The sequence below is a fragment of the Dasypus novemcinctus genome, chromosome 9 (assembly GCF_030445035.2).
Source record: "Dasypus novemcinctus isolate mDasNov1 chromosome 9, mDasNov1.1.hap2, whole genome shotgun sequence".
In the NCBI taxonomy this organism is placed as follows: domain Eukaryota; kingdom Metazoa; phylum Chordata; class Mammalia; order Cingulata; family Dasypodidae; genus Dasypus; species Dasypus novemcinctus.
The window spans coordinates 125230871-125253540 of record NC_080681.1 but is presented as its reverse complement, the minus strand read 5'-3'; the positions used below and the strand labels follow the sequence as shown (position 1 = coordinate 125253540).

The following is a 22670-nucleotide window of genomic DNA, read 5'->3' as shown; positions in this document are numbered from 1 at the left end:
ACACTCACAGAAATCCCTGTGTGTTTCCTCATTAGAATTTCACGGGAGTAGGAATTTGAAACTGACTTCAGTATCAACCTAAAGCCGCTATTTTCTATATTTTCTTTTGTCACTGAAACAAGCTCACTCAGGAAAGCTCTCTTAAGACTTTCAAAGCACATCAAGGCAGTAAGCCACATTTCAAACCCTTAAAAAGCTATAGCATTAGAGCATAAATGCCAACGGCAGAACTCTTTAAAAATGATAAAATACCAGCTTTCCTCCTAGGGTTCGAAGCGTTCATCTCCTTCTCTCCACACTATAGCTATAGTCTTCCTTATTCTTTCCCTAGTAGGAGGAGAATGGAATAGAAATAGAAATCTGGTTGCAAATAGTTATATTCTGATATAGTTATAGAATTTTCTAGCTAGGGAGCCCCTCAGGAATCCTGTCATCCAATCTTTCGTTTCATAGAAACTCAGAAAGGTCCAGAGACTTGTCCAAGGTCATCCGGGTTCAGGTCCCTGGAGAGAGAATGCATTCACGAATTTCTTACAAAGACGCTTGTCACTGGATTTAATGATGATGACACCCAAGAATCATCTCAAAATTCTTGACTGAAACACATCTCTGAAGACCCCTTTTCCAAACAAGGTCACAGTCAGAGTTTCCAAGGACCTGACATGGGTATCTTTTGGGCGACTATTTTTGTCCTACCATATTTTTAAAATAATATTTAATTTAAAAAAATGCTGGTTGCAACACACTTAATTGATGTAATGGCCTACTATATCCTTTAAAAAAAAAATAGAGCCCTGGCTCGATGAATCTATCCAAAGCCCCCCCCCCCCCCCACTTCCTCTCCCTGCGACCATCAGGCCTGCCCAGGACTCAGGGGACCCAGGATAATAGGGCAAATGGAAGCCCTCTCTCTGGTGGTCTAAATATTTACAAGTTATCCATCAATTAACTACTGGTAAATAAAATAAAACACGCAGATCTACCTCTAACTTTGTAGGGTTGGAGCCTCTGGCCCCCCTCTGGCTCTGGCCCACACCTTAGGGGGGCCACCCCCACATGCCTGTGAAAACCAGCCCACACCTCCAAGCCCTTCTTTCCTCCTCCCCCTTTCCAAAGAGACCCACAAACCAGGGCGTGTCCACCCTCGGAGGGGCTGGCAGCAGAAGTTGGCTTGTGACCATTTGGGCAAGGAATTCTGGGGTCCCAGAAAAGCAAGGTACAATGTAGATGGTGAGCCTGGGCTCCTTGCTCCAAGGAGAGGGGTGCAGCCAGGGAGCCTGGAGTGGGACCCCCTGAGGCACAAGACCCAGGACGGGGCGCCCATCTGAGCTGCGTGTGGAACAAACGCTGCGGTGGCACCACCACTGTCAGACCTGCCCTCCTTCTCCGGAGGTGTTGGTCTTATTTTATGATCTGGACTGTACAGAAAATGTCTTAGCCTTATTAAAGCATTTTAAAGAGCTTAATCCATAATATTCAGATGTAAAAGCCAGCTCTGACATCTAAGAGGGACAGCAGGGAGCTGGAATTCTCTTTCGTGTCTTTAGAATAGCCAACCAGTCCTGTATCAATGGAGCATGGCTGGATCTTCCCAGGGGGTCCACATGCTCGGTCCATCTGGGAACAGGCATCTCTGATGTGATGCTGCAGTCTCGGAGCTTGTTTGGTTTTTGTCCGTTCTAAAAGCACTCAGATAAGATTGCAGGTACAATGATGGGAGGACTTCTGTATTTTATTTGTTCTCCTATTAAAGTTAGAAGGGTAATATATGTTCGCTATAAAAATGTGACTACATAAGAGTATAAAAAGTAACTAAAACTTAATCACAATGCCACCTCTCAAAGATAACCACTATTAATGTTTTGGTGCATCCTTCAGCTGTTTTTTCCATGCTTATCTGTATGTCTCCATTTATGCATCTAACTATATGTTTACAGAACTGATTATCATACTGTATATACTATTTTGTCACTTCCTTCTTCACTTAACTATATCAAGAACATTTTGGGGGAGCAGATGTTGCTCAAGTGGTTAAGCATCTACTTCCAACATGGGAGGGCCCAGATTCAGTCCTGGCGCCTCCTAAAAAAACAAACAAACAACAAACAACAAGCAAACAAATGAAAAAACCAACTCAGGAGAGCCAATGTGAGTCAGTGGTTGAGCACTGGCTTCCCACATACAAGGTCCTGGGATCAGTCCCTGGCCCTGGTACCTCAAAAAAAGAACATTTTGTCATAATGTTAAACATTCTTCTAAGTCTCAGTGATGAGCATTTTTTTAAAACTTCCAATAAATTTTTCCAGATTGCACTCTGGGGAGACTATAGAGCTTCGTATCAAACCCAGCAGCCTTTGAAGGCACTCAGGTTCCAGATCCTTCCACAACCCGGGGTGTGACCTCCTAAGAGAAGCAGGGCAATCAAGAGCTTAGACCCTGTACTCAGCCTGCCGAGGTAGGAACACCCGCTGCAGCTCACCCCCAGGCAACTTAGAGTGAGTAGCTAAATTTTCTAATTGCAGGAGTTGCCTAATTTTTTCTCTAAAGGGCCAAATTAGGATCAGCTGCACAGGCCCGGCATTTAGAAGGGCCCTGGGCTTGGTTTAATGCTCTGCTGTCACTGCTGAGATTCTCAGTAACTTATGAACAGGGGGCCCTGTAGACCTGCCCTGGACCAGATAGTAAATGTTTAGCCTTTACAGACACAAAGACTCAGTTGCAACTACTCAACCCTGCAGTTGCTTAAAACGTAATAAATATGTTCCAATAAAACTTTATCTCCAAATGCAGTTTGTGGGCCAGATTTTGGCCATGGACTAAAGTTGGCCAACCCCTGTGCTAGTGCCTCGGTTTTCCCAAAGGGGAAATGGAGTGAATAACGCCACTCTGCTCGTGTGGGGGTTAACCACACAGTTCAGATAAAATGCCGATGGAGTGGTGGTATTCTACCACTGATTTTTGTTGAAGCCACTACTGCTTTTTAAAATCTTTGCCAAACTGGCAGAGTAAAATGATAGTTTGCTATATTTTAAATCTGTATTTTACTTGTTGCTGATAAGGTTGATTGGCCATTTGTAACTCTCCTTTCTGAATTTCCTATTACCCTTTGCCCACCTTTTCATAGGAGCTTTAATATCATATAAAGAGAGGATATTAGGAATATCAGGGAAGCAGATGTGGCTCAACTGATAGAGCGTCCGTCTACCATGTGGAGGGTCCAGGGTTCGATCCCCAGGGCCTCCTGACTCGTGTGGTGAGCTGGCCCACGCGCAGTGCTGCTGCATGCAAGGAGTGCCGTGCCACACAGGGGCGCCCCCACATGGGGATGCCCCACGTGCAAGGAGTGCACCCCGCAAGGAGAGCTGCCCTGTGTGAAAAAAAAGCACAGCCTGCCCAGGAGTGGCGCCGCACACATAGAGAGCTGACGCAGCAAGATGACGCAACAAAAAGAGACAGTTTCCCGGTGCCACCTGATAATGCAAATGGACACAGAAGAACACACAGCGAACGGACACAGAGAGCAGACAATGTGGGGAAGAGGAGAGAAATAAAAAATAAATCTTTAAAAAAAAAAAAAAGAATATCAGCACTCTTTTGTTACAGAAAATCGCTGGACACTCTCTAACCCAGCCCCTGTGGTGGATTTTGACCTACTTGGTGAGGTAGAAAAAAATCACAACCCTGTTCTCATGGGTAGGGTGGGTAGACAATAGTGAAAGAGTTACCCAAATACATAATTACAAATTGGGATAAGTGATATAATGGCAAAGACTGTTGCCAAATTCCCCTAGGTTCTCGGTTATGTTACATAAAAGAATTTAAGAACATGCCAGTTTAGTTAGGCCAGTAGTTTATTAAGGAAACGAGAGAAGAGAATAGTAATGGGAGAAAATAGCAGATTATGGGTCCCCAGGTATACTTGCAGGCTGGTCCAGGCAAAGAGAGAGAGTTTTAGCTTGTGCGCATGCTTTAAATCATTAACTCTCCTCCCCTGTTAACGTTTGGGGGAGGGATCCCAGCAGTTTGCTGTTTTGATTGATTAACCCACCCATCAATTCCCCCAGGGTGGCCCAAAGATAAGGCCCCTTGAGAATATCTGGGATTTTTCCTTGATCCTGGACAAATATTGGTTCCAAATGGGGGATTCTTATAGGGTCTTCCTTCCAGGGGGTTTCCAGATGGAATTCCATAGCCACGTATTTTATGGCCATGTTTTTCTGCCAGGTTTTAGATTCATCTTCCTATTTTCTAAACTAGCCTACCTCAACTTCCCCCTCAGACGGTTTACACCCTTATTCTTAAGGAGATGCTGAAGAACGATGGTCATTCTTCTGAAATGACCTCCTGCTGATTAGGGGCAGGAGGCTCTACCCTGACAAAGTGTAAAACCCTCCTGCTACTCTATTGCAACTGGGGGAAGATAAATCTGGTACTGTGGGTGGAGCTAGATGAAATCCCCATATGATTAACAAGGCATTGGTTTCTGGAAGAAATAAACTTCATATAATTTTGAAGATATACGATCCCACTAAAAGGATAAAGAGGACGGTGGTAAGCAAGCCCCAAAAGGGGGCCGGCTACGACATGCTGGACCACGAGAGTGAGGAAGGCCAGTTGCCTTCAGAGGCTTCATCCTCCCAATGTTGATGGGAAATAGACTTCTTCCTTGAGTTCTTTTATACTGTTGGTTAACTCTAGGGAGAGACTGTGGTAGACCTGCTGGGTGTGGGTAGAAACTGCCAACCCCAGTTCCCACAGCAGTGGTTATGCTTAGAATAGCTAGGAGAGGTCTGGAGAGGCACTGCCCTAGCCATAAACTCACAAAGACAGTATAGACAACAACAAGACAAGCATATGGCAAGCAAAATAAAGACAGTACGTAAGAGAGCCATTCTTTTATCTGATAGCCAAGTTCACTAACTCTTACACTGTGGCCACACAGACCATCAACGTGCAAGTTTTCCCGATTCCTGAGAAGAACACCCCTATGGGGAATCTGCTGGAAGGCTAGTGACAGTGCTCATTATTCTAGAAGAAATTAGGCACTTTCATTAACCAAGCAACTAAAACAATTTTATTATTCAGCTGACCTGGCATCCCAGAGTCCAAGACTGACTAAACTTTTACCTTCCAAATTGAAGCACCCAAGCCACCTAAGTCTCAGGGAATCTTTGGAGTTGCTTCTATGGTTCCCACCATTCCAGGAATTACAGACCTTACTGCCAGGTGTTGCCAGGGCAGGACTAGGTCTTGGGAGATGCCTGAACCTAGAATTCACACCAAAGCACCAAAGCCGGGTTTGTGCGAGATGCTGGGAGGAGTTACCCCCAACCAAAGCACCCAAGTTATGTAATTTTTCCTACAAAAAGGGGCTGACTTAAACAGCCCTACTCTTCCTTCACATTCCAGCTCAACTACCTTCTTCTGTTCTTGGACACACCCAGCTCCTTCGGGCCTCAGGGCCTTTGCACATGCTATTCCCTTTGCTCTGAAGGTTTCCAACACTGCCCCATGGCACCCTCTTTAGTTATTTCCTACTCAGCTTCCACTTCTCAGCTCTCATGTCACTTCCTGAAGAAAGCCCCTTCTGAGCCCTCAGATTAGATCAGGTCTCCTTCATAGTATTTGTGAGCCAATCAGGAGAAGTTGGTAATCTTCCTCAATCCCTGTGAGGACTAGTGAGTCTAACTATGAATTACAGCCTGTTAATGCCCTCTTTGGTTATCCATTTCAAAGGCTGTGCTTACTGCTGTGAATAAGACAGTTACTGGAGGCTGTATTAGTCAGCCAAAGGGGTGCCGTCGCAAAATACCAGAAATGGATTGGTTTTTATAAAGGGTTTTATTTGGGGTAGGAGCTTGCAGATACCAGGCTATAAAGCATAAGTTACTTCCCTCACCAAAGTCTCTTTTCACGTGTTGGAGCAAGATGGTGGCCGATGTCTGCGAGGGTTCAGGCTTCCTGGGTTCCTCTGGGCTCAGCTCCTATTTTCTCCGCAAGGTCAGCTGTAGACTATGAGGCTCTCTAGGCTTTGCCTCTCTCCACAAGGTTAGCTATGGACTATCAGGCAAACGGCTCTGTCTCTTTCCCTGGGTCTCCAGCTTAAGACTTCAGCATCAAACTCCAACATCAAAACTCCAACATGCCTTCTACCTGTGAGTCCCCACCCACTGGGGGCGGGGAACCTCAGTGTCCTAATGATGTGGCCCAATTAAAGCCCTCATCATAACTCAGTCAGGCCCAGGTACAAATCAGATTACAAACACAATCCAGTATCTATTTTTGGAATTCATAACAGTATCAAACTGCTACAGAGGCCTAGGTGTGTGGCTCATGGTTTTCCCTCCATTCTAATCTCTGCTGCCATGAGGGTGGGTCCCATCACCCTGGTGGTTCCCCTGATTGGTTCATTCATTCATCTAATCATTCATTCCACAGTCACCAAGCATCTATGATGTGTAGGCTGTACTCCAAGGAGCTGTGAACAAGTCGACCAAGCCCTTTAGGGAGACAGACAATAAACAAATGTGCAAAGAAATAAATAAACTAATCGCAGATGCCAATGAGTATTTAGAAGTGAATTAAAGAGGAAAAAGAGTGGTTCTCCCACTGGGCTTTATGGTGGGGACCTGTGTGGCTAGATTGTGGAATAAGGCAGGTAGAAGGGCAGGTCACACAGGGCCCCATAGGTCAGGTGAGATAAGGTCCTGGTCTTCATCCACAGGGCAAAGGGACTTCACTGATGGTTTTATCCAAGCAGTGGCCCTCAGGTGTGGTTAGGAAAAATCCCTTTGGCTTCACATAGACAATGGGGCTGGAGACCTCAAGAGTGGACCCTGGAGATTGAGAGGGGTGTTTCTGTGGTCCATGTGGAAGATAAGGGTGGAATCGGTGAACCCAGAACAACATGGAAGGATGGATCCAAGATGTTCAGGAAGTACCATCAGCAGGACCTTGGGGAAGGAGGGTGATGGGCGGGGAAAAGGCTGGAGGCAAGGAGGAAGCCCGAGTTCCTGGTGAGCAGAGCTGGAGAAGGGGCTCACTGCTGTGAACAAGGCGGTTATTGGAGGCCTCGGTGCGTGGCTCGTGGTTTTCCCTCCACTCTAAGTTCTGCTGCCACCTTGGGTCCAGGAAGGTGCCATTTCATTAGGAAGGGGGCCCTGGAAGGGCCAGCTTTGGGGGAAGACCTTGTGTTTGTTTTCGGAGAGTTAGTGCCTTGAGGCACCTGTGGAAATAGCAAGATGGAGAAGGCAGAGGAGAGTTGGTGAAGTGCAGGTGGAGTAAGCATGTGGATCTGAAAATAAGATTTCTAGAGACATTGCATGCTGGGGGTGAGGGAGAAGGAGAGGATGCATCCAAGTCTTCAGCTTGTACCACCCAGGAAGATGGTAGACATGTTTCCCAGTTTGTCATTTGCCTTTTACTTTTATTTGGGGGTGGGGTTAATTTAGCTCACCGCAGAAAAACAATTTGTACATTTTATCAGTGTTAAAATAAAAACATTTAGGTCATAGAAATTTGGGGCCACATTAAACCAACATTCTAGAAATTTCTCAGTGTCCTCTGAGAAATTGTTCAAAGTCTTTCCCCAAACCCAGGGCTGAGTTCATCACTTCTAACATCAGGAGAACCTGAATTTGTTAATGATGAAATCCAATATCGTAATCTTACCAAAAAGCATTGAATTCCAGGTGCAACTAAGAAAAGCTTTAAATTGTAAGTTGACACAGTGGTCCTGTCCCAACTCATGAAAGCTGTTATCTAAAAGCTGGACTCACTTGCTGAACCACTTTTTAAACAATCACAGAAAACAACAATTTCTCTTGTTCCCAATAGAGCTTTGAGACACAAAAATTAATTACATCACCTACAAAATTAGCTTTGTGTTTTGCATCCAAAGGTCAACGTTCAGACTGAGAAATGGTTTACTGCTGCCAAATACAGGGCTCAGCATATAAATATTTATCACGCAGAGGACAGGAACTCATTGTCCATGGCTTGTTTACCTTATCGGGCAGTTACCTGGGGCAAAGAGTCCACCGTCTGCTTCCTGTCCCAATTTCTCTTACCCAACGTCTTGAGCAACTGTTTGACAGGGCTCTGTCCCATTCCCTTTCTTCTGGGAATAAAGGCACAGGATGCTAAACAAATACATAACCTGGTCCACAAATACCTGCTTTATGGAGAGGCCAAGAGTTTCAGGTGTTGCCTGGAAAGATTCAACATCAGTTATGAAAGAGAACGCAGCTGCTGGATCCATGGGAGAAGGGGAAGCTCGCATTTCCCCACGCGTGATTATTTTTCCTTGTTTAGATTAGTGTTTCAAATGTTCTCAATTGCTCTCATGAATGCCTTGCTGAGATTTTGATGGTAAAAACAGAATAACAGTGCTATGGGTGAACAATGAGCACACGCTTCTACTTTATTACAGCTTTCTGTGTTTATAAAGCTCGAATGTTAGAGAAACATTGACCAAGTTGGCTTTTATCTGGCCACATATTTATTTTGGCCATCCTCTGCTTTTCTTTCGCAAGGTCTAGTACTAACCAGCTCAGGCAACTGTTACATAAGAAAGCCCAACTGGACGCGTGCCTGCTGGCCAGCTCAGCATCTCTGCTACCCAAAGGTGGTCTCAAGGGATGGGCTCCTCAGGTTAGACCAAATGAGCTCATATGCCGGGAAGTTCATTGACCTATTTTTCAAGTGTTGGCTTTTAGGCCCTCAGATATCCTGGTTCTCAATACTCAGTCTTCATATACCTTGTGTGGATTTAGCAGAATATATTTTGGCTCTCTTATTTTGGTCTCCTACCCATGGTGCTACTAATTCCAAAAGTTGATGAAACAGCTGTGCATTGTAATATTTTAATTTGCATTGTTTTTATTGCTACTAAGTTTAATTGGCCATTTGTAGGTCTCCTTTCTGAATTGCCTGATATCCTTTGCCCATATTTTTTCTATAGGAGGATATTAAGACTCACAATGCTTTTTTCCTTATAGAAAAACCAGCACCTCTCTAGTCCAATCACTCTGCACTGGTTCTTTTGTTCGTTCTAAATGTAACCCTTCCAAGTTTCACGAGATAATCCTTCCAACTAACGTTCCAAAATTTGGTAAATTCATATTAATATCCAGTGATCCCATGAGGGCAAGGCTCTATCTGCCTTGTCTTTTACTGGATCCCAGCACCCAGACCAGCCTGAATCAAGTAGGTGTTTTGATAAATATTTGTCTAATGAACAGAAAATCCGTGTGAATTATTTGCTACTTTCCCCCTGAGCCCTCCTCTTTCTAAATTAAAGAAAATCCCAAGCTTTTTATTCTACCCCCACTGCCAGCCTCTCATTCCTCTAGTTATTTTAATGGCTCTTCTCTAAGATATTTTACTGACAGACAATTTAAATTAAAAAAAAACAAACGCACATGATATCCTAGGTTTTCTGCAAAAGTGTGCAAAACTCTGCTCAGGCTATTTTATGGGCCTTTGGCCACAGTGATATATTGATCCTATGTTTTCATTGGAAAGGTGCACTCTAATTTCTAATGTCTTCTTTCTGCCTTAAAACTGATATAATGGAGCTTACTAACCTATCATTATAATTTGTATCACAATGCCAAGGTTCCCTATTTCCCAAGCTTGCACTTGACCGCCACGGAACACATTTGACAGGCTATCCACATACGTGGAGGAAGGGTGATTCCTCATGTGTGTGAAATGGTCTGAGGAATTCTGCGTTCATTCATTCAATATTTACGGAGTGCTTACTCTGTATCACATATGATGTGAGGAACTGGTGGTAGAGATTTGTGCCTGGGGCTAAAGATTTCCAGGCTTTCTCTTTTCAACTGGAACAGGCAATGCAATGCATGAAATGACCCTATACCCAGGGGTAAATCCACTTATGAGGTCACTAAAGGTCACCTACCAGGATTCCTACCCAGGCCAACTGGTGCCAGGCAGTCTGAACAAGCGTTGGTCTACCCCTCCCCACCATCATTTTGGGATGTTACACACTCACTACACTGATCCTGCCATTCCCCCAGACGTGTCTGGGATTACCCTCTCGGAATTTGTTTGGAGACTGAAGGACTTGGAATCCAGTTCCAGCTCTACCATTAAGCAGCCAAGATGTTATTATAAATGAAAAACTTTATTTCTCTGGCCCCAGTTTTCTCATTTGTACAATAAGGAGATCAGATCCAATGTCTTACAAGATTCCTTCTGGCTCTAAGAACCCATGGTCTGTAAATTCCCATCTGAGCCAGAGCGTTCCATCATTAGTCCTGGGTTCTGTGCTGTTCTCTGTAAAATGGGGATATTTAGACTCACCCAGCCTATCTTGCTGGGTTGTTTTGTGGATTGCATGAAATGATGGCTCTAAAAACATTAAAAAGGATAAAGCACTAGATACATGGCTGCAGGTTACAATATTGTTACTTTGTCGTCCAATCTTCAGGCCACTTCTATTGCTCTAGTATGCAAGTTGTTTTGAAGTTCGGTTGATGTTTGTTGTACATCTACACTATGGCTATGCTTGTCGAGGCTCTGGAGATACAGGGGAACCTAGAACCAATTCAAATTTACATGAGAGACACATCGTGGCAACAGGACAACAGAAGACACGTGTTTGTCTAAAATGGGAGAAGCACCCCCAAGGAAGCCAGCTAACGGCTGAGCTGACAAGGAATAGCCCGCCCTGGGTAGCTCTACCACCTTGCAGGAAGGGATATTTGGCCTGGGACCTAAGGGATGCATAGGAGCCAGTCATGCGAAGAGTGGGGAAAGGGGGTCCCAGCCTGAGGGCGCAACATTTGCAACAGGTCTGGGGAGGCAAAATCTTGGCAAGTTGAAGGAGCTGAGAAAAAGCCCGTGAGATCCGGACCCACCTGTCCAGGGCAGCCCTAGACCAGGTTGTATGGGGCCTGGTAAGACAGGAAAACTTGTGGATGGACCCACACCGGGGAGTCGGAGGAGGGTGTTTCATAGGTGTGATAGGTTGAATAGAGGCCCCTAAAGGATGTATCCAAGTCCCAATCCCTGAAACCTGCGAAGGTAACCTTGTTTGGAAAAAGTGTCTCATTCCATAAAGGATCTTGAGTTAAGTTCATCCTCCATTAGGGTTAGTGCTAAATCTAGTGACAAACGTTCTTGTTAGAGAAAGGCAGAGGTAGACTTGAGACACAGGCACACAGGGGACTGCCACGTGAAGACGGTCGCGGAGGCTACAGCGCAGCAGCCACAAGCCACGGGGCGCCAAGATGGCCGCCGCCACCGGAAGCCGGAAGAGCCGAGGAAGGCTCCTCCCCTCCGGAAGTCAGGGCGCGCCTGGCCCTGGGCCTTACCAACACCTCGGTTTCGGACTTCCGGCCTCCGGAACTGCGAGAGAATGCGTTTCTGTTGTTCACAGCCCGCAGACTCCTGACATTTGCCACAGCAGCCCCCAGAAGCTCCGCAGGAGAGAGGCGTGCGCGGCGGGCTGGCTGGGCTGCGGCCCTGGGGGAGCGGAGGGGTGGAGGGAGCGGGAGGGCCTGGGGGCAGGTGGTGTCTGCGCGGGTGGGTGCAGAGGGCGCAGGGCGCAGCCTCGGGGTGCGTGTTGGAGAAAAAGCTGACGTGCCGGGCGTGAGTCGGGTGGGGGCGTGCTGACAGAAGAAACCCAGCTCTTTCCCGCCTGCCGCCTGGTGGGTGTTGAAGTGCTTCACGGAACCCGGGAGGAGCTGGATCGGGTGGGGCAGGCACACCGCAGAATTTGATAATCTGGTGCTCCTTAGCGCCATTTTTTATCTTATTCATCAAACTTGGCGCCAGACGACTTGGCAGATTCCAAAATGCAGACCTCTCCTAGCCCTCCCCAAAGGAGAGGGGTGGGCTGCTGCTGGGGAATTCAGAAGAGTGTGCAGCGCCGAAAGGAGTTTCCAGTGAAGTCCTTTCAAATGGCATAATTCTTTTAATAATCCTCCTGCTTTGAAGAGGAAAGCCCTCATTTGAATACACGAGTTCGGATTTGCTTGTAAAGGCAACGAATTCCATTTCTTTATGGCCATCCCTGGCAAACCCAAGTTTTAAAAGACCATGTCAGTGCAGATTACAAAGGCGCCTGGCTTTGTTATCAAACACTCTTTGCTTATAAATGAACGATAAACTTATTTTCCCATTTGATTTAATTAGGAACTTTATTAGCTCAGTATGAGCTAAGAGCCTCATTATTCGAACATCCTCCAGCCGGAAATTCCCAACACCAAGTGCGTAGGGCCATTTTAGCCCTTGACTCCATTATTATTGAGACTCATAATGATGTCAATAAACAGAAATAAGGACTCACTTTGGTGCTAGACATTTTAACCTGAAATGGTATGTCAGAGAAGGCTGGGAGAAATGATTATAAAGGTAGTGTTTGGAATGGCAAAGCAGAGGCGGCCAGTTCAAACACAAAACTTTATTATATCATGAACATCCATGCCTGTCCTGGTCCCGTTGGCTTCTCACTCTCCTCGGTGATGTCAGCAGCCTCATGGCTTTAGCTGTTGCCTGGCGACCCCAAAAACCACAGCATCCAGGCTCAGTCCCACTCATGAGCTTTGGACTAGGCTGGCCTCTGCGGTCAGCAGCTCCCGATTTTAGTGTGCCCCAAAAGAGCCCTTCACCCTCCCACCCACACCTGCTCTTCCCTCATGTGTCTCTGGAGCATAAATGGCACCACCTCCCACCCTTTGCTTGAGTCCACTCCCTGCCCCCACCAGGGTGGCACCAAGCGCCAGTGGTTCTGTTTCTCATAATCTCCCACATCTGTGCCCCCTCCCACTGCCACCGCCATCCCCACCTGCCATCATTTGTCACCTGTATCAGTGTGTAGTGCCCAGAGTGCTGTCCCTTACTCACTCCAGGCTCCTGCCCTCCAATTCAGATCCTTTCACTGCAGCCAGGATGATCTTTAAGGAAGCAAATCAGGTTTCATCATTTCTTCCTGCTTATATCTTTACACTTAGAATAAAGTCTAAACTCCCTTCCTTAACCAACAAAACCACACAGAATCTGGGCTCCATCTCATTTCATATCCATTTAAAATCATAAACTCCTCCTTTCTTCTCTACCCCATTACTCCAAAGCCCCTTCCCCTGCTTTATTCTTTGACTCATTTATCCCACTATGTATTAAGTTATGTTTTATAATATTATATACATATATTATTTAGGTAGTTATTATTTGTCTTTCTTTGCAGTAGAGTGTAAGCCTCATGAGGACAAGGATCTTTGTGTATTCTATACTATGCTGTGCATCCCAAGTACTTAAGACAGTGTTTGGCACATAGTAGGAGCACAATAAATGCATGGTGAATGAATGAATGAACAAATGAAATCCCCCCACTCATAAGTGCCAGCAACACTGGATTTTGTTTTGTTTTGCTTTCTGTTTAGGAAAATCAAGTAAGTTTTTTTGTTTGAACCTTGTACTTAATGTTCCCTTATCTTGTACTTAATGTTCCTTGGGCTGCTGCTATTGAACTTTTCAGGTCTCAGCTGAAATCTCAGAGAGGCCTTTTCTGGCCACCCAACCTAATTCACCTGGTCAAGAACTGTGAAAAGTCTGAGATTTTACCCTACTTGCAAGCTAACACGTTAGCCTGCCTTGGTGTCACAGGTGTGGCAGAAGACTTGAGACTCCTGGATCAGAGACAAAAGACTTGACTACTCGTAGCCCAGCAGGCAGCATGCGCTCCTTGTTGGTGTTGGTGCCCCTTGGTCCCCAAGGCCCGTGCCGGCAGCGTCTAGTGGCCCAGGTGTGTGTTGCTGACTCAGTGGGTTTGCAGCTGAGGAGCTCTGAGCTTAGGGAACCTGAATCTTTTATAATGGGCATTGTTTTTATTTTTTATTATTATTATTTTTAAAGATGCTTTAGATTACATAAATGTTACATTGAAAATGTAGGGGATTCCCGTATATCCCACCTCCTTCTCCTACACTTGTCCCCATCAACATCTTTCATTAGTGTGGTATATTTGTAATAAGTGATGAACACATATTGAAGCCTTGCTACTGACCATGGTCTAAAGTTTACCTTATAGTTTCCATTTGCACTGCACAATTTTATAGGTTTTGACAAAATGTGTAATAGCCCGTATCCATCATTACAATGTCAAACAGAACAGTTCCCAAAAGTGTCCCATGTTACATTTATTCTTCCCTCTCCCTCACCCCAAAATCTCTGGTGACCACTGCCTTTATATCAATGTTACGGGTCCATTACTAGAGTGATAATACGTCTACTTTAGTCCATAGTTGCACTCCCCCCTTATTCCTTCCTCCTTCTGGAGGATTCCGCAGTCTTATGGATTTCGGCATGGTGATGCCCACTCTGCTTCCGATTGAGAGGGGGCTTAGATCCCATGGGGCAGATGGGTGCATTGCTTGCATTTGTAGATACTCTCTGTTTTGGAGGGATCAGTGTTGTCCATCATCATCCTTTTATTGCCCGATGGACTGGAGAGTAGGTGTTGGCTGCAACTCTGCTGAGATTCGGGGCTCAACAGGCACACGAACAGCTGGACGTAAGTCTCTTGGACACATATTTAACAGGTTTCGTGCTAGTTATAGGTTCAAATAAAAGGGCATAAGAGCCATGCATAGGAAAATATAAATGAGTCCAACTCCAATACACTGGGGGATAGATTTTCATATATTCCAGGGTAAGACCCACTGACAGGGTGCAGAATTCCTGGGCTTGTCTGTCCTGCCTGTAGTGTCCAGATGTCTCTAGAGCCCTCAGGAGCCCCCCTGCTTGAGGCGCCGTTACTGTGGCAGTCAGTGAAATCCTCCTGAGACGTGCATAAGCGTAACCTCTGGAATGACCGCCCGACTCACTTTGTGGGCATTGTTTTTATTATCCTGGACAGTAGAAAAACTTGCCTTTTGCTCCAGAGGGAGACACGGTATCTTCTAAGGCTGTGGACTAAACTAACATCCTTGAAAAGGAAGTCTGGAGCCAAGGCCACCAGGGTTCCCGCTCGCAAAGCGTACAAAAACTGCAAGACCTGTGCAGAACCGTCTCCCGGCAGGGCCCCTGTCCATGTCTGGTACATCGTCCTGTTTGGGGCATTTGCAGTACTTGCCTCGCTTTGAAATTACTTTGTTCACTTATGTGTCTGTTTATTGTCCATCCGCCCCACCAACCACGACCTAGTCCCAGGAGAACGGAAATTCCTTGAGAGCGGACACCTGCCCTGTGTGGCCCCCGGGACTCCCAGCCTCTGGGAGAGTGGAGCGTGGGGTCCAGAGTGGGGAGAGAGCCAATCAGTCCAGAACTATACAAGATCATCTACAAGTGAGGAAAAAAATCATTCAGATCAAAAAGGCAGCATCTTTGCAAAAGAGCGACTGGTGGCAGTGGGGTGGGCGGAGCTGGCTGGGACGAGCTGTTCTGGAAGGAGGGGACAGGTGCAGAAAGAGCTGGTGGAGAGGAAGACGCCGGCGTAGCTGGGAGGTTGCTGAAATAGCCAGAGGGAAGGAGGGGGAGAGCAGAGCTGGAGAGGCGGCTGGTGTTTGCGCGTGGACAGCTGAAAAGCCCGAGGCTGGGAGAGGAGCAGGGGAAGGGCGAGCAGTGGCGCGGCCACGGCGGGGGCCGCAGGGCGACTTGCAGGAGAGCCAGTGCGTGTCCTGCCACAGGAGGAAACGAGCGAGGCGGGGCCACACCCAGGCAGGAGGCCTAGCGTGCCCTCCACCACCCCGTCCTCCCTGCTCGGGCTGAGGCGACCGAGGCCCTGCGAGGCTAAGCCGCTTCCGGGCCCCCAGGTGGGATCCGGGTGCTCCTCTCCGGCCCGGGCCTGCACCTGGTGCCGCCGCACGGCCCCGCGCGTTCCCGCAGAGTACCCTGAACTCGGAATCGCAGGTCCACGCGCTAACGGGATAGAACTTTCTAGAAATGCATTCTTCTTCTTTTCCAAGAGAACGCCCAGAGGGCGAGGCTGGTCCTGAGGCAGGGACAGGCCCAGGCCCCGGCCTGGGCCTCTTGATCGGGGCATGCAGGTCGGGGGCCTGGCGGAGCCTCTGCTCCGGCGCATCCAGGGGCTCCCGGGGCTGTCAGCAAGGACGCGCTCCTGAAGGCCGTGCCTGTGGAGGTGGACGCCCCGGCCGGCCGAGGACCAGCGCCTTTGGGACGTCAAGGGCACGCTGGGGCAGGGGGCCGGCACCTCGTCCTGGCCCAGCTCCCCGTCGCCCCGGTCCTCGCCCGGTGGCATAGCAGCTCCGCGCCTGGAGGACGGTCATCGCGTCCGCCCTGGACCCAGGGAGCAGCTGCCCGGGGTCGGCACTGAAAGCCCTCCCCTCTGACCCGCTGCCCTGGACACTGGGCAGCTCTGCCAAAGCCACCTTCTCTGCCACCTCTGACCCCCGAGAGAGACGGCGTTCACCACGCAGAGGCGGGCCACCCCCCGCCCACCCACCTCGCCACACCCCACTCGTTCCTAAGAGAACAGGTGCAACCAACGTCCGGACCTTATTTGGACATCCTGATTCAAACCAACAAATCTGAGCACTGTTCAAATTGGGAAGGACTGCTCTTTTTTTTTTTTTTTTGGTAGTTTAAGGTGGTTATTATTATTTTTAGGACTCATCTTAAAAGATATATACTGGGGGAAGCGGACTTGGCCCAAAGGATAGGGCGTCCGCCTACCACATGGGAGGTCCGCGGTTCCAACCCCAGGCCTCCTTGACCCGTGTGGAGCTGGCCCATGCGCAGTGCTGATGCGCGCAAGGAGTGCCCTGCCACGCAGGGGTGTCCCCCGCGTGGGGGAGCCCCACGCACAAGGAGTGCGCCCCATAAGGAGAGCCACCCAGCGCGAAAGAAAGTGCAGCCTGCCCAGGAATGGCGCCACCCACACGGAGAGCTGACACAAGATGATGCAACAAAAAGAAACACAGATTCCTGGTGCCGCTGATAAGGATAGAAGCGGTCACAGAAGAACACAGAGCAGACAACTTGGGGGGGGGAAAGGGGAGTGGAAAAAAAAACTTAAAAAAAAAGATATATACTGAAAAAGTTTACTGATGAAATAATATCACATCTAGGATTTGCTTCACAGTAATGAGGGGGGAGTGGATGGGATGTTGTTGGGTGGTGGCCCATGGGGGGTTGTGAGGCTTTTCTCGGTTTTTTTTATATAGATTTAAAAGTTTTCCTAATAAGAAGTTCAAAAAATATTTCAGTAGATTTTAGAAACAAATGTATAAGGTGTTTTTCCACGTTCACCCTTCATCTCTGGCAGTTGACCACACGCTGACTCTTGACCTCTGCTTCTGCTCTGTTTTCTCCCCCGAGGACGGCCTGGGGGCTTCTCTCCAACAAGCAGCTTCTTCACTTGCCAGCAGCCTTTCTTCCTTGGTAAGGATACTCTTCGTATTTGCCCCCAGCTAATCAGAGAAGGGACCTTAGCATTCTTTTCTATCCTTTCCGGCCTTCCTGAACTTTTCTACCCCATCGGAGCAAGAAGCCAAACATCGGAAGAGTTATAGTACATTGCCTGGCGAGGCGGGGGGTGGGGTGCCTCTGAGCAGACTCTTCTAGTCAGAAGGCAGGTCTTCCTTGGCCCTTATCAAGAGGCTGCACGGCCCTCTTCTAACAAGTACTGTCTGCTGCTAGGTACTGCTTGAAATTTACCTACACTGGGTACTCTTTTCTTTTTCCCGAAACTTTATTGTCTAGTGTTCCAGATACAAACTATTTTGTATCTGACACAAAAGATAAATTTGAAACCAGAGTGTCTCTCAGACTTTTTTTTTTTTGAGGTACCTGAGCCAGGGATTGAACCTGGGACTTCCCCCGTGGGAAGCAGGTGCTCAACTGCTTGAGCCACATCCGTTCCCCACCTCAGACTTCTAAAGGAAGTACCCTATCCACAGAAACCTTGGATTTAAACAGAAACCTTCATAGAATTGTTGGTTCTTATTACAGTTTCTAAAATGATATTCAGCATGAAAATCAACAGCTTTCGACTCTTCCCGTAATAACCTTTTGATAAAGTCAGGAGCCAAACTTGCCAGTTGATTTAGGGTTCTGTATTGAAGCCATTTCTAGTTCTCTTGGGAAGGGGGCCATTGACAGTTTTGTGTGATGTTAGTAGAATTTTTTTGTTTGTTTGCTTTTGTTTTGGGGGGGGGATGTTTTTTGGGGGTACCAGAGCCGGGATTGAACCTAGGACCTTATGTGTGGGAAACTAGCACTCAACCACTGAGCCACATCGGCTCCCTGAGTTGGTTTTCTCATTTGTTTGCTTGCCTTTCTGATTTTAGGAGGCACCAGGAACTGAACCCAGAATTTCCCTTGTGGGAAGCAGGCTCTCAACCGCTTGAGCCACATCTGCTTCCAGTACAATGATTTTCAAAATGAAACCTGCATGTGTAATTTATTTCCCATTTTCCCTTAAGGACCTTTTGCTTGGTTTTGTATGATATAAATAGTCTAATGGTGAAGATTTAAAAATGTTTAACATATGATCATGCATAAAATGTTTCTTTCCATGGGAGAGAAGATTCCATAAATTCATAGCTTAAAAATTAGAAATCGAAGCAGGCAGGTGTACTGACTACTGGACTAGCCTAATAGGAGTTACTGTTCCCAAGCTCTGAACCTCAAAACCCAAACAAAATATTCAGTGCAGCAGAAATGCTTCTCTTCTGGGGCTATTCGCCTTTGTGTTCTGATTAAACAAGTGTTCTGGAGGACAAGTGGAACGGGAATAAATCTGCTCCTTTCCCTTCTTTTCTAATTGAATATTGCCTCTGTTTGGAGTCAGCTGCTTTCACCGCTCTCCCAAGCTCCTCACAGAAAGGGGGTGCCCAGAGCTTCGTGAGCAAAGCTCCAATGCACCATGGAGACCTTATGCCATAAAAGTGTCTTCCCTTATTTTCAAGGTAAACAAATGTTACTGCCACCCGGAAATAGACCACATGAAAAGAAACTTCAGGAGCCTGGAAGAGTTGCCCAGGCAGTAATTCTTTTCAGTTTCCAAGTTCATTACCCTCGTTAGCTCAAGTCAATAGGACAAAACAAAAGACTCATAAACAGGAAGCATATATTTTAAACTTGTGAGTATAAAATAACGAAGCTTATTCTTCTTGTTTGCAGTGCGTGTTCCAGTTTCTCTCTTCTCATAGCTGTGCCTTATAATACAATCCTTGTATTCTGTTCTACAAAGAACTATTTCTCCTGCACTCGTTGCTGGTTTGGGGGTGGGGGGTTGAGCTGTGTCCCTGAAAAAGGTATGTTCAAAAGTCCTAACCTGGGCTACCAGTGAGTGTGACCTGGTTTGGAATTAAGGTCTTCATAGATATACTTAATTCAGATGAGGTCAAACTCGATTAAGGTGGGCTCTAACCAACGTGATTTGTGTCCTTAAAGGAAAAGGGAAATCTGAGCACAGACCCATGGACAGAGAGAAAAGGCCGCCATGTGAAGACAGAGGCAAAGGTTGGAGTGACACGTCAGGGAGCGCCACGAATGCCAGGGCCCACCAGAAACCCGAGAGGACCAGGAGACAGATTCTTCCCTAGGGACATCAGAGGAGCACGGCCCTGCCAACTTCTCCAAAACGGGGAGAGAGAATAAACTTCCGTTACTTCAAGCCACCCAGTGTGTGGTCATTTGTTATGGCAATCGCTGGAAACTAATATAAGTGGTTGCCAAAGATGTCCCAGTTTAGGCAGTCGCTGCGGAAAGTAGAAGCTGTCACAGAGAAGTTGGTGAGAAACACACCTCGGTGAAATGCCTGGGGCTCCTGTGGTCTGGTGCCTGCAAGGAACTGCCCTCCAGGGTGAAGGGCAAGTGGCCACACTTTGCGTCCCCTGCCACAGACCAATGGAGAGGCCCATGCTTGGGAGCTCGCTGGGAGGCAACTTAGGCCACCTCTTGACTCAAAAGTCACCAGCTTGGAGAGAGCCAAAGAGTGAGAGAAGGCTCTGCTGCTGGACCAGATGGCATCGCATGTGGTGTGACACTCCCAGCCCAGCCCCACACCCTTGAGAGTCACCAGTTCCCAGCACTGTCTTTACAGGATGCCAAAGTGGCCTCTGAGGCTTCCGTGATGGTGTCAACCGGGAGTCAAGACCCTGTGAAGGTGGGGGCCGTCCTTCAGGAGAGTGTTTTGCCCCCCTCTCGGGTCCTGCGTGGTTGTCTCTTCCCTGGAGCTAAACTATGTAGCTCTGGGGACGCAGGGACGGAGGTGAGAGTGGGCGTCTCTTGATACACCCAATGGCTCTCTTTCAAAATGCTTTCTTGCTGTCCCTCAACTCTAGGCTCTCCTGGTGTAGAGGTTTTAGCTCCAGGGTATCACAAATCCTTCTATCCTGAGACTTCCTCCAGGATATTTTTAGCTTCGAATGCCTTTGAATGAGCAGCACCCCCCCACAGGGGAGGGGTTTACAATATTGGTGGAAATGATTGACCCTATCAAGGGGGATAGAGTTGCTGATACTCCCCAGGCAACAACAACAATTACATATGCAAATGAAAATGAATCTCCTTATCATCCAGCACCCAATAATAATTCATAAACTACTGCATCAGTGTCAAGTTCAGGATCTCAAGGAAAACCTGCTCCTGTGCTATTACAATCCCATCTCAATTTTTATCTTCATTTGGTCAGAGTCATTGTCTTGGCATGCAACCAAAGAATCCTACTTAGAAGAGATGGTAGCAGACAGGGAGAGTAGGTGGTGAGAAGGAAGGGGTGATAGAGGAGGATTCAGCTTTGGGAGACCATCAAGTGCAGCCCAGAGGCTGTAGGAAAGCCAGAGAGTCATGAGCTGGAAGCCAAGAAGAGAGATGATTACAGGTGGGAGAAACTGGGTGGCAGGATCAGAATCTGCAGCAAGGTCGAGGGCTGTGGAGTACCCATTGGGTTTACAGATAAGGATGTCACCGTTGGCCTCCGCGAGAGCAGTTTCAGCCTGGAGTTGGGGGAAGGTTGAATGCAGTGGAATGAGGCAGTGGAAATGAGTCCAAGTGTACATTAGCTGAGCTGGGGGATAGGTGGCTCTGTTTCATTCCGCAACCTGGGCTCCTTCTACAAGATGCTCAGCCTTTGCCAAGGGCGTTGTCCTTGTCCACATGGTCAAAGCCAGCTGACACTCTCATGTCCACGATCCAGGCCTCAGGAAGTGGAAAGAGGAAGCAAGCATCTTCTTTGAGAGAGACATCCTGGGAGTTGCCACTCACCTCTCTACTCAAACCCAGTGGAACCTAGTAGAATGGACCACAGCTGCTGGCAGGAGAGGCTGGACAGTGCAGGCACCAGCGGAGGGCCCGACCCAGAGGGGTTTACTTCCAAAATGAAAAAGGGGGGTGGGCAGTTGTGAATCAATATCCCATCAAGGTTCTGCCACAGAGAACACACCAAGGAGTTGAGCTGGGAAGGAAAGAGATGGGGCAGTGGCAGGCCAGCAGGTCCAGGCTCAAAAGGAGCAGTGCTGAGAGATTTTGAAGCTGCCAGAAGTAATCGAGGGAGGTATGGCACCTCTCAGAAAAGGAGGGTACCATCGGGTCAGCACACAGCTGGAGACCTTGGCTTCAGATAAGAGGGTGGACCCTGCTGGTACCATAGCAGAGGGCAAGGAGGAAAGGATGAGAGGGACCAGGAGGCCTGTGGGTTTAGATGTCAACAGTAGACAGGGTCTGTTGATGGCCATGTTCTCTGTCTAATAGGAAACAAAGGCCCCTGCTAAGACTGAGTGGGAAGGGGGAGCTGGGTGTTTGAGAGAGGGGATTCGGTTTGAAGTAGTCCTTGTTGGGAATGGCTGATTGCATGGCATGCAGGGCCCAGGTGAACTTGATGCCCAGGGTTTATAATCACCCCAATCTTTGGGCCAGGGGATTTCTATCAGTGACACAACGCAGTCCAGGTGCAGCCTTTGGGAAAGCAGATAGTTGGGTTTATCCAAAATCCACACGAGGCAAGGAATGAGGACGCTTTTATTGGACCAGTGCCATCAGCATTGCCACCATCTCACGGAAGACGCTACAGGACATGCTTTGCAATCGCAGGTCTGGGGAAGACACCTGGTGAGAAATGGCACTTCCATCAGGTCAAACTTCTACTTTTCACCGCACTTTTTGAACAAGCATATGCATTTTTCTGAAAACAAACATCATTCATGAATGTGGAACAAAATGGACTCTCTCGGTGACAATTGGAAAGATGTGCAGAGGCGAGCAATAACCGCCGTGCCCGTTCCGGGCAGTGGAGGAGGCAGGCTGTGCCCTGCTGTGCGGGGGCAGCTCAGGAAGGACAGTCACCAGCTTGGGTCATGGGTAATTAGCAAGTGCCATGAAAAAAGAGTTTTATGGTCAGTACTAGATTTCTGTAAATGAAAGTTGCTCCTCCTTGCCGGGCAATTTAGTTATATCTGAGTTAATCCAGGAAAGTCTTATTCATACTAACTCTGACACGCATGAGTCAACGAGTGGGCATACCCGGGATTTAAGAGGCACAGATGTCCTCTCGGCTCTAGGAGCCTTGCCTCTGCTGGCAGGGAGTCTTGAGGCTCCTTGTGCTGTTTTGATGATCTCCAGCTGAAGCTAAGGGGGGGCGGGGGAAGTGGTGGCAGGACGGGGAGGGCGTCTAGCACAGGGCTTTCTCCTCCCAGCCTCACCCCAAGTTCATCAACCCCAAGTCAAGTGCAGCCCAC

The 22670-nt window shown here is 47.7% G+C and overlaps 1 long non-coding RNA gene across 2 annotated transcripts in view; it reads right to left on the bottom strand.

The window, feature by feature from the left end:
• Window positions 1–8439, bottom strand: part of LOC131279852 (uncharacterized) — a 34702-nt gene extending 26263 nt beyond the window's left edge. For both annotated transcript variants that reach the window (XR_011649768.1, XR_009187345.2), the window contains exon 1: window positions 8174–8439. This is a non-coding gene — a long non-coding RNA (uncharacterized lncRNA). The remainder of the gene's footprint in view (window positions 1–8173) is intronic.
• Between the last annotated feature and the right edge of the window lie 14231 nt (window positions 8440–22670).